This window comes from Alligator mississippiensis, chromosome 1 (genome assembly GCF_030867095.1).
Source record: "Alligator mississippiensis isolate rAllMis1 chromosome 1, rAllMis1, whole genome shotgun sequence".
Classification (NCBI taxonomy): Eukaryota; Metazoa; Chordata; order Crocodylia; family Alligatoridae; genus Alligator; species Alligator mississippiensis.
Genome location: NC_081824.1, coordinates 228,102,263 through 228,116,915, shown reverse-complemented (window position 1 = coordinate 228,116,915; position 14,653 = coordinate 228,102,263).

The window sequence follows — 14,653 nt, the reverse complement described above, 5'->3', positions numbered from 1 at the left end:
GGAAGGTAGGAAGTTGAAAAAAGAACAAGGGAAGCATAGAGCCCCTGATGAATGAAATGGGATGGCTGATAACCGACACACAGGACAAAACTGAACTCCTGAATGATTACTTCACATCTGTATACCACCAGTCCAAAGGTGTTAGCCTGCTTGATGTGTTACTGGATCATCAGAGTGGGGGGTAACCACCCTCCCACAGTTGGCGTAAAACTTGTGGGGGAACACCTACCAAGGCTAAATATCTACAAGTCAGCAAGACAGACGAACTACACCCAAGAGTGGTACAAAAACTGGTTGATGTTATTGCGCGACCAATAGCAGAGTTATTTGAAGACTCATGGCACTTGGGAGAGGTCCCAGAAGCCTGGAAAAAGGCCACTGTGGTACCCATCTTTAAGAAAGGGAGGACCCAGGAAATTACAGGCCAATTAGTTTGACCTCAATCCTTGTTAAAAACCTGGAGAAAAATTATCAAAGAACCCATTACACACAGGCTAACTGATGTCAGTATTATGAAGGACAGCCAACATGGCTTCGTAACCAGTTGGTCATGCCAGATCAACCTCATTTCCTTCTAAGATCAGGTAACTCTCTACTTGGGTAGGGGAAATGAGGTTGATGTCATATACTTGGACTTCAAAAATGTCTTTGACTTGGTCTCCCATGATGTCCTCAAGGTCAAATAGGGAGAATGTGGCCTTGACTACTTCACGGTCCAGTGGCTAGGCAACCGGCTTCATGGTAGGTCCCAAAGGGTATTGATTGATGGAATTGAGTCATCATGGAGGAAGATGACCAGTGGCATCCCACGGAGCTCAGTACTCAGAACAGTGGTCTTCAACATGTTCATTGACAATTTGGATTCAGGTATCATAAGCAAACTGGCAAAGTTCGCTCACAACGCCAGACTATGTGGGAGGGTGGCCATGCTCATAGACAGGCTGGCAATACAGGCCGACTTGGACAGGCTTGTGAGGTGGGCAGACCTCAACTGAATGTAGTTTAATGGAGAAATGTAAAGTTCTCCACCTGGTGAGAAATAATTCACAGCACACTTATAGGTTCAGCAGTGTTATGTTTGCCAGCACCACAACTGAATGAGACCTGGGTGTCAGGATTAACAACAAAATGAACATGTGTTGGGTAGTCACTGGGTAGGGGCATGTGCCCTTATTTCCAACAGACATCTGCTCAGGGTGCTCACAACCTTTGGTCGGTCTAAGTGGGGTTCCTACACTCTCTCTTCCTTCCTGCCATGACTTTGATGTTGAAAAGAATCTTTCTTTTAATTATTGAAGATGTTGATGAAAGGGAGGTGGTGACTACCCACCTCCACTATGACCGACTGCCAGTTCTCATCCGGTTCCCAAGGCCAGGAACAGGGAAAACAGCTAAATGATTAGGCTGGAGAGATACTTTCCTCTTTCTTTTCTTTTTAACCTTAAAACTTTTTGGGAGATCTTGGCTTTCCAGGACATAGGTCCCAATCGTCTCTTGGGCTTGTCACCAGGCTTCTTCTGGTGCCGGCTTTCCTGCATTCCCCGGTGATCTGGGGAGTTCCCTTTTCACTTCTGGGCTGATTGGGGCTGCACCGGGCTTGATTGGCAGCACACAGTTGCTTAACGAGCACAAAAAAAGTCTTTAACGAAATTGCAAAGATCAGCTGTGGGAGGACACGGCTTTCCCTGCCCCCTTTCTTCAGCCATCCCTGGCTTCTCTTCCTCTCAGGGTCTAGGCTGCAGGGCCCTTGGAGAGGCTGGGTTTCGTTCCTTCCTCCTGGGTGTCTCACTTTCGCTTATCAATTTTCTTCCTCACTGTGGCTGCACCTGGGTTATTCAGTGGCCAGTGGTGCTTGATCACAGTCTCTCTGGATAAATGAAATAACCAGCATCCCCGGCTTCAGAGCATCTGCCCTCCTCAGTTTCCTTTCCTCCTTCCCCCCCTGCCCCTCTCTTCCTTGTCTTTCAAGGAGTCTTCCATGCCTGGAGCCCGATCGGGCGCTTACCCAGTTCCCAGGCGTCAATCTAGCGTTAGGTGCTCACAGTCTTCATCCTCCTGCCAGTTTCTCCTCGCCTTCTCTCCCTTGCTCCACCCCCGGCCCCCGGATATTGCCCCGTCCGTGGATTTGCCCCAATCAGTCTCACCTGCTGAGGTGATAAGACTGGGCTGGGGCACACCGGGAGCTCCCACCACCACACGGAGGTTTCGTTCTGGTTGGGTCAGTGTTCCTGGCTGGGGAGGCATTCCCAGTAAGTACCCTTCAGCTCCTCACAGCTTGAGCCACCAATGTGATGCTGTAGCTGGCAGAGCTAATCAAACACTGGCATGCATCCACTGAGGTATCTCACACAGGACAAAGAATGTCATTCTCCTGCTGTAGTCGGCCTTGGTCAGACTGCAGCTAGAGTTTTGTGTCCAGTTCTGGGTGCTGCACTTCAAGAAAGATGTGGAGAAGCTTGAGGGAGTCCAAAGGAGGACCACATGCATGATTAGAGGCCTAGCAACCAGGTCATATGAGGAGAGGCCGAAAACAGTCCCAAGTCTTATCCTGGAGAAGAGAAGACTCAGAGGGGACTTGGTAGCAGGTATATCAGGGGTGTACATCAGAGCTTGTAAGGGAGTATCTAGTCACCAAGGCCCCACAGGGGAGGACAAAATATAATGGGCACAAACTGATCAAAGACTGCTTCAGGTTCAATATGGAGAAAAACTTCTTTACAAGTTGAGTGCCGAGGTTTTGGAACAGATTCTCCCCAGAGGTGGTACAGTCACTCACCCTGGTGATCTTCAAGAGGTCTTGATGCCCATCTTGCTGGGGTCATATGATTCCAGCAGTCTTTCCTGCCCAAGTGCAGGGGGGCTGGACCTGATGATCTGTAAAGTCCCTTCCAGCCCCTAACAATTATGAAACTTGGTCTGAGAATATTCTGGTTTGCTCAAACAAAGTTAAATCTTGGAGGCAACAGATTTATTGAGACACTAATACCTGAGCTCCTCCTTTTGGAAAAATTCTTAGACTGATGTGGAGTGAAATGATCAAAAATATGCTTTGCTGGCAAGAAGTCAGATTAGAACTTCTATCTTTCCTTGAAATGCCTTTGTAATCTGGTTATAGATTCTAGGGTTGGAAGGGACCTCAGTGGGCCATCTAGTCTGGTCCCCTGCCCCTGGCAGGCAAGAAAAGTGTCACCAAACCTGGGTCATGTGGTCCCAGCCAGGTGCCTGTCCAGTCTCCTCTTGAAGACCCCCAAGGATGGGGCAAGCACCACATCCCTTGGAAGCCCATTTCAGATCCTGGCAACCCTACCCATGAAGAACGTTTTTTCTAATGTCCAGTCTAAACTTTCTCTCCAGTAGCTTATGGCCATTGTTCCTTGTTGTTCCAGGGGGTGCCCCGGTAAACAGATCATCACCTACTTTATGTTGCTCTCCCCTTATGAATTTGTACACTGCCACAAGGTCCCCCCTCAGCCTTCTCTTGGAGAGGCTGAAAAGGTTGAGGTCCCTTTAGCCTTTCCCCATAGGGCCTTCCCTGCAGGCCTCTAATCAGATGAGTGGCTCGTCTTTGGACCCTTTCCAGGTTGTCTGCATCCAGCTTGAACCGCGGCATCACTGGAGACAGTACTTCAGTTGCGGCCTGACCAGTGCCACATAGAGAAGGAGAATCGCCTCCTTGGACCTGTTTGTGAAGCACCTATGGATGCACGACAAGGTGCGATTGGCTCTGCCAACTACTTCATCATGTTGATGACTCGTGTTCATCCTAGAGTCAACAGTAACTCCAAGATCTCTTTCTGCCTCAGTGGTGCTGAGAAGGTCACCCCCTAGTCTATAGGTATGATGGCAGTTCTTTCTCCCCAGATGCAGCACCTTGCACTTGTCCTTATTGAATTGCATCCTGTTGCTCTCTGCCACTTCCCCAACCTGTCTAGGTCAGCCTGGATCTGGTTCCTCCTCTCCAGGGTGTTAGCTTCACCCCATATTTTTGTGTCATCTGTGAATTTGGACAGGGTGCTTCCCACACCCTCATCCAGATCACTGATGAAGATGTTGAACAGCACCGGCCCCAGAACTGAGCCCTGAGGGACTCCACTGCACACATCTTTCCAGGTTTACACCGACCCATCCACCACCACTCTCTGTGACCCTTGAGTCAGGCTGCTACCCAGTCTACCGTATAATCATCATTTAATGCTTTAATCATCATTAATCTTGTTATAGATATGTAAGAACAACAGGGCCTGATACCAGCAGAGGATTCCTTCCAAGGGTTCTAATAACAGCTTTGACTCTATCCAGAAAACACCAAGAGTGTATTTCTTCATAGCCAGTTTGGCACAGTGTGTGAAAATACTGTCTAAAGCAGGGGTGGGCAATTATTTCAGGCGAAGGGCCGCTTACTGAGTTTTGGTAAGCCATTGAGGGCTGCACGACAGGCAGCCGGGGCAGCTAAATATAAATTTTCTAAATTTTTTAGGAACTCCGCAGGCCGGATAGACACTCTAAGAATTGGCATACTTTAATCAAACTTAGTTAATTGAAGTTGCATAGTCACCCTGTATAATAGGTTACTTCTGCAAAATCAAAGTTTCATGCCAGGTTTAACTTGTGCAAGTCCTTTTTAGGGGCATATACATTAACCAAATAATTCATTTCGGGCTCAGCTTGAAACAGAGATGGAAAAAGCAATTGCTTTTTAAAAGTATGTACAGCTGTAATGCCCAACTTTTCCAACTTGAAGGCACTCCTTGTTGGACATAAGACAGTCCTCAGAAAATGCCAGCTTTCTCTCATTATTTGTCTATGGAAAAATAATGGAGCAATTCTTCTGCTGCAAATAACTCTGAAAGACTAGAACAGGCCAGAATGTTTTCAACACTAGGGATTCCTATTTGAAATTTCTGTGTTTGTCTTGCAAATTATGCACAGGATTTATGTAACTTGCAGGGCTAGTATTGAGTGGCACCCATAAAAGGATCTTACAGCACCACTGGGTGCCACAGCACCCTGAGTAAGAATCACTGGTCTAAACTATGTACTTAGATCAGCAGCTGTGGTAACAAGTGGAAATGAAAAGCCCACCTCCTCCTCCTCTGCTATGTCAATCTGCTGTCCCCTGTTGCCAGAATGCTGGCAGAGACACAATCTGGGAAACTGGCAGATGGGGCAGTTTGCTGCATTAGTCTGAAGTCGGGCAGAAAGCAGGGGAGATGTGCACCTTTTGGTATCTCTGATTCAGTTAGTTTATATGGGGCCTTCAACTTGGCAGATGAAGGTGCTGCAGTGCTGTACATAGTGGTCCCCAGGGCTGGTACATACAGATTGTTAAATGCCCCTTGAACTAGACCATCATGGCTACAAGCTCACTCCAACCCTAATTTCACTATGCATATTTGTAAATGGTACCATTCGGTCAGTACAGTACCTGAGTTGTGAGTGCAGTTAGAGTTCAGTAAAGATTTTCTACTGGTGGAGCTTATAGCAATGAACTAGGCTAGTTCATATGTGATGGTATATTAGGCACCTGTCTGTCAATACAGCTGTTGTCCATGCTGGGGATTGTACTGATTCAAGTATAATGCTGGGGGTGGGGGAATACTCCTCACTGAAATAGAGAATCTTGGAGAAAAGCCACATGCAAACCAGGCATAATTACCTCCTGCTTTCTACTGGGCTTTTTTATGTGCAATTCCAGCAGAGTCTATAGCTGCATTGGTGCAAAAAGAGTGAATTTGAGACTGCAACTCTGTGATGAGTTGCAATATTAAAGTCGGTGCCATAGTAAGGGATGGGGTGAGCGGGCAAAGGGGCGCCAATAGGCGCTGCACAGCCAGGGTGGGGTGCAGGGTGGACCTGCGAGTGGCTCATTTGGGGGGAGTGTGGGGATGTGGGGAGGGCAGCTCCTGCTGCTGCATGCATTTCTGGGCAAGCATGGGGGGAGGTGTGCCCGTCCAGATCTTTGTGCAGGGTGAGGCCGGGCTGCTGCTGTGGGCTTTGCCCCGGGTGCCAAACTTCCTTGCCATGGTACTGTTTAAAGTTTTGACTGCTTGGGGTTATCAAGGGCCTCCTTGCACTGTATTGAAGAGGGGAGGATCTCTCTACAGCCCTAGTCTGGCTTCCTGTTCACCTGAAACTCCAACCCTCATCCAGTGGATGTGGCTTCTTTTCTTCCCTGCTTGGCATTTGTGTAACATTGCTATTTGTTAGTCAACTGCTGGGTCTCAGGATGTTACTTTAGAGCTTTGAAATCCTTCTCGATGACAATTTTAAACCGGTAGGATGCTATTACTAATTAAGTGGGTGGATTGACATCACAGGGCTTTGTGTGGCCTTATTCATGTTTATAAAGTACTTTGAGCTTTGCCCAAGAGGGTGTTCCAGGAATGCAAAACAGGTAGGATTAATTTCCTCCTAGGGAGCTCTATAGCTCCACTCTTTTTAGCAAGTCACTTAAGGCCAGGCCCTCCAAAATAGCTGTGCATGACTGATTGTAGTGGGAACTATGGATTTAATGACCATTGAGGATCTGAGCCTAAAGGCAGGTACACTAGGAAGTTCTGTCAAGCCAACCATGTTGGGTTGTGGGGTGATTTATTTTTTATAACAGATGTCCAGATGGCCTGGACAAGCTGTCAAACTTACCCTCTGACTACCAAGTGCCAGAACAGCCCTAGCTGGAAAGAAAGCTGCCCCAGTTCCCAATGGAATGGTAATAGTTCTCCACATAAGACAGTATTGTTATACTGGGGCAGTATCATTCCAGTTCTAGTTGCCATTATTCCAGCAGCTGTGCCACAGTGGCACTGGCAAAATCCTTCATGTAGATGTTGCAGTTGGTGCAGCAGGAGCCTTTTTGGGCAGTATAATATCATCTATACTAGAAAAGTTTTTGTCAGTTCAGCTACAAGAGCAAAATCTTTATAGTGCAGATGAGGTCTTAATCTTTTCATGCTTCAGTTCCCTATCTGTCAAAAGAGGGGAACGCCTCTCCCTTTCACATATCTTTCTTTAGATAGAACTTCTTCACAGTAAGGGTGGCCAGAATCTGGAATGGGCTTCCAAGGGAGGTGGTGCTCTCCCGTACCCTGGGGGTCTTTAAGAGGAGACTGGACGAGCACCTAGCTGGGGTCATCTGACCCCAGAGCTCTTTTTCCTGCCCAGGGCAAGGGGTCGGACTTGATGACCTACTGAGGTCCCTTTTGACCCTAACATCTATGAATATCTTGTCTATTTAGACTGGCAAGCCCTTCACCTCAGAAACTGTCTCCTCCTACACCCAACTCCAACACCTCCCCTGATGTGGTGCAGAACTTAGGAGAGTCTGCTAGGATTGAATACAATGCCCATGATTAGAAGGGTGAGAGGACAAAGCAACAAGAGTGCAACACAAAGCTGGTTGTACTGTTCGGGCAGATCATCAGCTGCTGTGCAGCCAGCACTGACACACACTGCTCTGTCTGACTCACAACACAAATGAGTTTGAAAGGAGGAGAGGAAGGGCCTGCAAGTACCCCATGACCAGCAGCAGTATCAGGAAGTAGAACGTATGTCCCAAACACCCAAATAAATGCCGTATTGCAGGATACTGAAACATGGAGGACTTCTCTGCTTGAAGCATTTTGCACCGCAGACTGTAACTGTGTAATGGTTAAACAAACTCAAGGAGTTAGATGGAACATGGGTGGATCCAGGAGGTGGGGGTGTACCACAAGTCCCTTTGCTGTGTGGCCCATGCACAGAGAGTTTTCTGAGCTCACCAGCTTGTCAGGTGGTTCCTGCCAGAGGAGTTGCTTTGATGCTGGTCTAGAAGCCAGGATGTGAGCATAGCTGCTACTCACTTGCCCCTTTTTCCCTGCTGACAAATTTGGCAGTAGATAAGGGGGCAGGGGGAGAAAGGGGGAATGAGCAGCAGCAGTGTTCACCCTGGGTTTCAGAACCATGCAAAAGTAGTGGCTCTGGCAGGATGCACCTGATGAGCTACTGAACTCAAATAGCTCACAGGGCAGGTGCCACACAAAAAAAGCAGGGGTGCAAGCACCCCTCCTGTGGCCCCTGGATTACACCCCTGCACAGGACTGACAGTGTGGAAGAGCCAGCGGAATTGTTCATGTTAACATTCACTGAGACTGATCCGAAAGAAATACTCCTGTGTAGATGATCATCTTATATTGGAAAGTGCATCCACCAGTTCCTGGTATTATCAATATCCAACAGGAGCTCTCTGAAAAAAAATAATTTTACTTTTTCATTCTCAGTATACAGAACACCTACCTGGTTCAGTATGAATGCCAGAAACCATTGTTCTTTGATGGTTTGAAATATGTAGTGTATGGTCTTCCAGATACTATCTTGAACAACTTTAGTTTCAAAGAACTCTTGGTAGATATATCCTTCAAGTTCAGGGGAACAACTGGCATTTCAACTAGAAATCAAGTCATAGGACACAAAGAGATCTTTACAGTTAGCAGACTTCTCAACAATGGCAATAAGGCCCACAGACTCTCCACTGCTGTTGCTATAGTGCTACCCTATAGTTTCAGTCTTTAGCATTAGGTTCTAACATCTTTCAGGCAGAGCTCCTAAGGCAGCCCAGCTCCAAGTGTCTGGGAGTATTAAGCAGAGGCCAGAAAGGGGCCATACATTGGACTGAGGTTGAGGGGCCACTGGAATGCTTAAAGACAGAGGTCAGAAAGAGCCCTATATTGGACTAGGGCCCATTTGAATATTAACAGTTAACACCTGTGAGGCATGGCTAAAGGGGAGGTTGAAGGCCATGAAATTAAGGCCAACTTTGCTAGTATACTGACCAACAGTGGATCAGAAGTTGCTCTGGGGCCTGGTTAGCCTCCCATTTTCCAAGTTTTATATAATTACAGCAAGGCATGGAAGACAAGAGAGTAGAGGAGAGATCAAGGAACCAGAGCAGAGAAGGAGCTACTGAGTTGACGAAGGGCACTACCACTGCGCCTGAGGGCATAGCCTGTTACAGTCCCCTACTTACCCCATACCCTGATACTCCAAACTGCATTCCACACTGTACTGTTCCTATCCCATTTCACCCCCCAACTTTACCCCTGCCTGCCCTGCTTCCACCATCCCTGCATGGACTCCCACCCACTGCCCTCACCCCCACATCCAGCCTGGCCACACTCCCCTCTCCCTGTCGCACCTCGTGCATCAGACTGCCTTTGAAGCATCTACTTCTATTGTAGAAGACAACACACTGGACTGGATGGATCATTGGTGTGAAGTGATATGGCACTTATTATATATGTTCACATCCTCGGTCACTTGGAATCTGAGTACCATCCTCCAGGTTATTTGCAGAACCACTCATGTTGGTGTTATTTTCAAATTATCTTCCTTTTCCATGCTGCTAGTACTGGGAATTCATCTGCATGATGTGCAAGGATAAATCTACCTTCTTCTTGTGATATGATCATTTTGCTTTTTTCTTTGTAAAGATTATTGACTATGCCTGCAAGAACCTGTGGATTATGTCTGGTAGCAAATCGGCTCATCACAAAACTAAGTTATTCTGGATGGTACCCAAAGTTTGCAATACCAAGGCATGGAACTACATTACTGAAGTAGAACACCTGAGAATCATGACATCCTCCCTGGCATCTGAGCAGTCAGTGGTCTCTTCTGAACTGAACTGGCTGTGACAGCTCTCCCTTTCCCTTAATCTTTTGAAACAGAGTCAGTTCTAGGTATAGAATTGCTTTCTAAAAACCAGGTACTGGTGCTTGGACTGAGATTTTTGGGGGGAAAGGAGGTTGCCTGCATGTGTTAGTGATGACCTCTACCCAGGGACTGGTGCATATATTGCAAAAAAACAGACTAAACTAAGAAACTGCCCTGACTCTTTGTTAGTGATTTCTCCTGCAGTAGAAAGCTTATCTGCAAGGCACTATTATCTGCTAACACTTAGCAGAGGGATTCATAGATTGGAAGGGACCTTGCAAGATCATCAGGTCCAGCCCCCCTACACTAGGCAGGAAAGACAACTGTGGTTAGGTGACCCCAGCGAGGTGACTGTCCACTCTCTGTTTGAAGATTTCCAGGGTAGGTAATTGCACCATTTCTGGAGAGAGCTTATTCCACAGTGTGGGCACCCTGTGAAGAAGTTTTTCCTAGTGTTAAGCCTGAAACAGTCTTCCAGGAGTTTGTGACCATTACTCCTGGTTTTCCCCAATGGTGCCCTGGTGAACAGAACTGGGATGATAATGTCTTGTTCATTAAAACTAGAATAAGAAGGAAGATGTCAGGTTTGAAATTTTGTGATGCAATAATAAACAGAATCGGTGTATATAAAGAAATACAAAACTCAAGACTGATTGAATAAAAGGCACAATGCAATTGGTTGAGAGATGAATTATTAATGTTATGAAGAACAGCTTGATTGGGTAGAAGTCTGGAATTGGGTGACTAGGAAGTCAGAAGCCAGTGATGGTTCAAAAGATAAATTCAGTTTTAAAGAACATGCTTCAGACCTAACTGATTATAATGTGTTGACTGAGGCTGCCTTGTCAACCAGAATAAAACTTCTGTTGATGTTAACAACCTCAAAGGCCTCTGCTCATTGTTTTGCCATGGTAAAGGGACCTTGAAGTGGACATCAATTTAATCGTCACTAACTTCAGTGCCCCTTGGGTGTGTCTACATGTGCTCCTGACTGCACAATGGGTGTTGCGCAGTCCCAATGGCACATGGGTCATTTTCAACACTATTGCGCAGTAGCAATGAGATGCTGTGCAGTAGCAGTGGCATCACAGTTAGTGCCTACTGACACTATGTTGCCACAGCTCATCACTACAGTGATGTAGTGTCTCGTGTAGATGTGCCCCTTGAGGAGCAGTTGCGTAAATGAGAATCAAGCTCTTGGAATATCGCCTGAAAAACGATTGCAACGTTTGGTCCATGTGAAACACAATGGAGCAGTATTATGTAAACACTTATTGCAATACTAGTTAAACTTTCAACCCTTAGCTGTGCAACTGGAATGGACATAGGCACAGAAACAGAGAGAGAGCAACAGAACACACCATAAGTGAAACCAGACTGTGCTAGCAACAGCAGGAAAATGCAGTGGGTGGGCTCTTATAGCTCTCATTTAACAATTCTTTTATGGAGAACAATTGTGTAGAAAAAATTGCATTATAAAACAATTAACGAGAAAATATTTTTATAGACCTTTGCTTCTTACTTTTCAAATTCCTTCTAAGAGACGTGGCTATTATATAACAATTTATAACTGGATGATTTCACATAAAGGGCTACCCTACAATTGACTTTAACTCTATTATTCCTATTTTCATTTGAAATCACACGTGCATACTGCAATCTACAGCCAAGTGCATCTGTACATACAATGGGTTATTTTTATTAATCATTCCATGTGCTTCTGTTGTGTTTTCATTGATCTACAACTCTTCCTTTTGTGGCTTTGGCTTTCTGATTCACATCCATGTGATTTTTCACACCTCTGCAGGCAACAGAAGCATCTTTGCAAAATGGATGTGACACTGGGTGCATCTACATAAGATGTTTACTGTGGAGTAGACTAAATAGCTCCACAGTATGTCACGCATCTACATGTGCAGCCCTATTAGGCCACAGGAAACCAATTAACTCTGAAACAGGGTAGTTCTTGTAAATACAAATACTATCTTGCTGCAGAGTTTTTTACTTTGTAGTAACACACATGTAGATGCTGACCCAGGTGCAAAATGTGCTTGGTCAGTCCAGTCGGCAGGGGACTACGCTCCTGCCTGTTGCCAAGCCACATGGCTCAGCAACTTCAGGAGCTTTGTGGCACAGGCAGTTCCTCTGCTACCCACAGAGCCACCCAGAGCCCAGGCCTGATCCCTCATACCCCCTGCCAGGCTGGGGCTGCTCTTGGAGCCTGGGCCATGTGTCTGCCACCAGCTGGAGCTCAACAGTGCCACCTGGTGCCTATGCTTGACCCCTCTAAGCCTGCTGCTGCCATCTATTGCCACCTGCTGAGCCTATTCCTGGCTGCTGCCATATTGGGCCCCACATGTGTTGTCGCCCAGGGATGTGAACCCAAGTGGACCTATGAGGAGACGGCCAATCTGAGTGCAGAGCCCCTCTGTATAGCGTATGTCATCTCATACATTTCACCTCATATTCTTTCCTGCCAGAATGTGGGCTCCACTGAGCATGCTCAACACTGGTAAGTAGGTCATTAACTCATTGGATGTTCAAGAGTTCAGCCCTTTCCAGAAACCTCTGGACCTGAACTCCACTAACCATACCTGAACTTACTCAAACTTACACAAAAGTACAAATCATAAAGTAGGCAACAATTCTGGGAATTCTCCCCTTACAATATCATCCCATCCCAGGTCCTAAACTTGTATAAAATGACTGTTCCATCAAAATAGATGAAGCTATTTATACCAGCTGAAGACTGGGTTCTAAATCTTTAGTGCAAATGAAGCAGCCTAATGAGCTTTTCCTTTTGGTCAAAATGTACTCAAAGCCATAAGTACTGATTTATTTTTTCTGTCCTTGAATGTGAATTTAATTTTGCTTCTGTGGTTAAGATTTGTTTTTGGTATCTGGGTCATGACATACCCTGTGGCTCGTGGTAGATTGGATGGGTCAGAGCTGATGTTCTTATGGACAATTTTAATCTCTGTTACATGGTTGCCTGCAACTGCAAAGGATTGGCCTTGATGACCCAGGCTGTCCTTCCTCATCCTGCATTCTGGTGTAATTGGGTTAAAAAATAGTCTTTCCAAAACAGTTTCAAAACTCCATTTGCTTTGCAAATGCTAAAGATACCTCTTCAGTTTTGAGGGAGAAGTGGTGTTGCTTTCGGTTTTGGAAGAACTGAGTAAGCATGAAGACTTCCAAACTTGCTCAGATACAAAACACTATTGTTATACAGTGCAGTGAAACAGCTGTGGTTTATAAGTACCATCAATGTGAAACTTTAAGTTATAAAAAAAGAGAAGAAAACCCTACAAAAGTTAAAGGAACAGAAAACATCTTATCCATACTAATGTGAGGTTTTAAACATATAGGCTTTTATGTGAATTGGCCATAACCACAACAATATTTTGGATCTGACCAGAGCATATATTGTATGCAGATGTTAATTTGGCATTTGCATGCATACGCAAAAACAAAAAAAAAAAAATCTTTCCTACAATTTTTTTCTTCAGTCTATATGATCTGGAGTCACTTTAGCTTTACAAACTGATTATAAACACTAATTACCTAAAAACATGCTGCTTGGCTTAATACCAGCATGTGGCCTGTAGACATAGGTTCTGGTGTATAAAAATGCAAAATTTAGCCAGAATATTTGCCCATTTTCTCTCTCAGTAAAGAATACTGAATATGATGACTGGAATAAAATGTGCATTTTTGCATTAATTCTTTTTCTCTCCCATTCCTAAATCAGGTGAATATTTACAGCCAAAATTAGGTTTGAATTTTTGGGGGAGCAAAAAAAAGCATGTTTAAGCGATGTCTACCTGAATTGTACTTAACTTTGCTTTGACTAACTATAGGAGAGTCCTTTATATAATTACATTCTATATTAGTCAATTTAACATATGCCCAACTCATAGAATCATACAAAATGAGGTCATCTAGTCCAACTCCCTGCTCAAAGCAGAGCCATCCCCAGCTAGATCATCCCAGCCAAATTTTGTCTAGCCAGGTCTTAAAAATCTCCCAACCTTTCTGGGTAACCTGTTCCCACGCTTTACTACACTCCTAGTGAGAACATTTTTCCTGATATCTAACCTAAACTTCCCTTGTTGCATGTTAGACCATTGCTCCTTTTTTTGTTACCCACCACCACTGAGAACAGTCTAGCTCCATCCTCTTTGTAACCACCCTTCAGGTAGTTGAAGGCTGCTATTAAATCCCCCCTCAGTCTTCTCCTCTCCAGATTAAATAAGACCAGTTCCCTTAGCTTCTCCTCAGAAGTCATGTGCCTTAGTCCCCTCACCATTTTCATTGCCCTCTGCTCAACTCTTTCCAATTTGTCCACATACTTTCTGTAGTGTTGGGTCCAAAACTGGTCACAGTACTCTAGATACGGCGACACCAGTGCCAAATAGAGGGGAAGAATTACTTCTCGTAATCTGCTGGCAAAACTCCTACTAATGCAGCCCAGTATGCCATTAAGCTTCTTTGGAACAAGGGCACACTGTTGGCTTATATTCAGCTTATTGTCCACTGTCACCTAACCCCCAGGTTCTTTTTTGAGAGCTGCTGTTTAGCCAGTCAGTCCTCAGGATGTAGCAGTGCATGGGATTCTTCACTTCTAAATTCAGGACTTTGCACTTGTCCTTATTGAACCTCATGAGTTTCCTTTTGGCCTAATCTTCCAATTTGTCTAGGTCTCTCTGAATCCTAACCCTACCCTCCAGTATATCTTCTACTCCCCTCAGCTTGGTGTCATCTGCAGACTTGCTGAGGGTGCACTCCACCCCATCTTCCAGGTCACTGATGAAGATATTGAACAAAACCAGCCCCAGGACCAACCCCTGGGGCATTCCACTGGAGACCGGCTGCCAGCTAGACATAGTACCATAGATTACTACGTTTAGAGCCTGATGCTCTGGCCAGTTTTCTATCCACCTTACAATTCGTTCATCCAACCCAT